The sequence below is a fragment of the Ceratina calcarata genome, unplaced genomic scaffold, assembly GCF_001652005.2.
Source record: "Ceratina calcarata isolate Rehan_Ccalc_2016 unplaced genomic scaffold, ASM165200v1 scaffold2313, whole genome shotgun sequence".
NCBI lineage: Eukaryota > Metazoa > Arthropoda > Insecta > Hymenoptera > Apidae > Ceratina > Ceratina calcarata.
Window position 1 is genome coordinate 1 of NW_017144998.1, and position 3,501 is coordinate 3,501.

Below are 3,501 nucleotides of genomic sequence, written 5' to 3' on the forward strand. Positions count from 1 at the left end.
TCTTTATAGAATTAGAAAAATAAAAATTTATTTTCGCGACCGGTCAACCGGCCGAGTTCTCAAAAGAAATACAAAAATAAAGAAAACAAACTATCCGTTCGCGAAGCGAACCTAAAATATATTTATTATTTTATCTTTGCCTCGGGTCAGGCCTTGTCGTCGCCGCACGTGTCCTTAACGATGGTCTCTGTAAAAAGAATAGCAAACACCGAAACGATGTATCAAGGGGCGCGGTAGCGGCCCGAAGGCAAGTTTGAGGCCCGCTGTCCCAGAACTAGTGTTAGGCCTTGAAATGGGGTGGAGCCATGGTGATTTGAAACAACTTTTTCCTTTGCAAAAAAGTTGTCCGAGGCGTGGTTGACGAGTTATTAACTGTAAGTATGTCGATAAGACAAGCTTTATTCTCTCATTACTTTACACGTACGATTCTAAGACCGTTTTTAATTTTTACAGAAGCATATCCAGAGGATCCAGTGTTAGGAAGAAGGAATAATGATTCAACACTTTTAAGTACGTCGATAACACAGCCTTTATTCTTTCAGTACTCTCTCATTATAATTATAAAACCGTTTTTAATTTTTGCGGGACCATATGCAGAGGATTCAGTGCCGGGATGGAGAAATACTGAATCAACACCGTTAAGTATGTTAATAATACAATCTTTATTCCCTCACTACTTTGCACTTACAATTTTAAGGCCTATTTTAATTCTTACAGGAGCATATGTAGAGGATTCTGTGTCGGGAAGGAGCAATAATGAATCAACATCTGTAAGTACGTCGATAATACAAGCTTTATTCTCTCATTGCTTGACACTTACAATTTTAAAACTGTTTTTAATTTACACGTACGTAATTATACGTAATTTAATTAAACACGTACAATTCTAAGACCGTTTTTCATTTTTGAAGAAGCATATCCAGAAGATCTAGTGTTGGGAAGGAGGAATAATAAATCAATACGCGCGTGGTGCCTAAATTGGGTGGAATTAATGTACTATCGAAAGCAGAGAAGTTGATATTACAAAGGGAAGGAGACGTAGAATACATGGAGCAATTTGAAACAGTGATAGAAGATCCTGCAGCTGATTCGTGATGATCCTGATGATCAATTAAATTGTGTTTCGGTTTCACAAGAGAACTGATTAAAATTCTTATTTTACAAAATACTGTTCCTATTTGTATTACCTTATACCTAGCCTTCTTTTCTTACTTTTAATGGAAGATGAGACGAATGAGCATGTTCAAAATCCGGGAGGATCACACTGGGGGCAGCACTTGTGGGCTCAAACAGAGCTGTTTTCCCCTTCCGCTTTTGGGAGCCCTACCCCTCGACTATGCACCGTCCTTTAGGTCCATGCTCTAAACATCCATGGANATCGTACGTTGAGCCCCATTGAGCCCCATTCGGTGTCCCAACGATAACACGGGGGCTGCCACTCTTTATAAGTATCTCCTCGGTGAGCAACATCTACGTAAATGACATACCATCTAGATTTAATTGCACCCTAGCATTATATGTGGAAGACACCGCACTGCTGACATCGTCTACTAAATTATGGGCCGCCTATGCTAGAATGCAAGATTATATCCAGGCAATCAATGACTTTTTCACTAAATGGAAGTTATCCCTAAATGCAGACAAGGCCGAGGCAAACGTCTTTACCAGGAAGCGCAACAAACCGACTAGCCTGCTCGAGGTCCGGGGTGTCTCGATAGAATGGTCGAACCAGGTCATATATCGTGGAGTAGTCCTGGATTCCAGACTTACCTAGATCTCGGCTTTTTATTTGCTATTTAACAATAACTTTTCGCGTATTTTATGCTCCCCTATACCAAACGTATGGGAAGACATAGCCTGATTGATACGGCGTTGGAAAAAATTGAAAACGCGAGAGTTATATGCGCAGGCTTGGGTCACTTCGCGTGATCCTTCATGCGACGAATCAGAGACACCGATTCTTCGATCGGGATCCTTAATTAATCCATCGCGATCGGTGCGTTTCGGCAATTCGAGTTTGATTCTCATGCTGATCAATCGCCGTAACTTTCGCTCTCCTTAAGGGAAATCGTGAGTGTATGCGCTTTGTTGCGCTTTTTTCTGTGAAATTGGAGAATGTTGCGAGGCTAGGTCTGCCGATCCAGCGGCGGCCGTAACCTCCGAACTTGGTGAACGTTGCGTGGCTAGGTCCTCCGATCTTGCGAGGACTGCATCCTCCAACTTGACTTCGCGCCATGTCTTTCGTTATAAGGTAAGAGCTTTCCGACACGAATGATCATTCGACTGCGTGCGATTTAGTCCATTTTCCGTAGCAGTAAAGTTCGTATATTTAATAATCTCTATTATAACTTCAGTTACCATTTCAATAAATAGTCCTTGAGTCATCTCCCTTTCCCGGGCTTTTCCCTCTTCCTCCGTGAGGGTTTTTATGCCTGAGCAAGGAATGGTCTCTACATTGACTCATAATAACACTATGTTCTTTATTTCCCAGAATCCCGACTACTCATCCCTTTTTCCCTCTCACAGCTAAACTGTTTTTAAAATTTTCAACAACATCAGGCAAATTAGTAATGGTATTTTCCATACGCTTAATGTTGTTAATCCGCGTTATAAATACNTTACAGGTCTTGATTCATAATTGCTCCTTCCCATAATTGAATCCTCTGTATATGCTCCTGTAAAAATTAAAAACGGTTTTACAATTGTACGTGTAAAGCAGTGAGAGAATAAACTACGTCTATTTACGATATACCTTTATGTTGTACATTCACATTTTCATTCTGCATTTCTTTTGGAAACTGTTCAGTACATAATCCTTTCAAAGTAAGCCCTTTGGTAAGTAACCTAGCGATTATCTTTCGATTTCTTCTCTATGTGCTCTTCCATTTATATATATGTTCCTAAAAATATAATGTAACACGTCATGTTATGCATCTCACAATTATTGTTTTGAATACTCATTACTTTATTACGATTGTCTCATAAAATATCATGACGGCTCTGACAATTCACATATTCAACATGCATGTTTCGGGCGAATCAGAGGAATAAGCATGTTCAAAATCAGGCGGGACCGCACTGAGGGCACCACTTGTGGGCTCAAACAGAGCTGTTTTCCCCTTCCGCTTTTGGGAGCCCACCCCTCGCCCATAATCCCACTTTAGGCACCGTCCTTTAAGTCCATGTAAACATCACTGCTGCCCATGTGTTTTATCTTCAAGTACAGCTAGTAACAACAAAATTGAGCCAGCTACGTGCATGTGTTAGTTTCCCCTAGCGGGACAAAATTCAAAACGAGTAATAAGTCTACATCTTAGTTTTTCGATGCTTGATCGGACATCGATACTGTTGGATTTTATTATAATTTTGACGCTTCAAAATAAAAAGGATTTTAATGTGCGTGGTGGTAATGTGCGTACGTTAACATTATTTTTATTTTTACGCGTCAAAATTATGTTAAAATCCAATAATATCGATGCGAGATCGAGCATTGAAAAAATA

At 40.1% G+C, this 3,501-nt stretch overlaps 1 long non-coding RNA gene across 2 annotated transcripts; it reads right to left on the bottom strand.

Annotated features, from left to right (window-relative positions):
• Positions 1-2,622: 2,622 nt before the first annotated feature.
• Positions 2,623-3,150, bottom strand: LOC108622624 (uncharacterized). Of its 2 annotated transcripts, none has more exons than XR_001916498.2 (3): positions 2,973-3,150; positions 2,753-2,900; positions 2,623-2,675 (listed from the first exon to the last, which is right to left on the bottom strand). It is a non-coding gene; the product is annotated as an uncharacterized LOC108622624 (long non-coding RNA). The 2 variants fall into 2 exon arrangements; XR_001916499.2 differs by having other exon boundaries at positions 2,965-3,150.
• Positions 3,151-3,501: the final 351 nt, after the last annotated feature.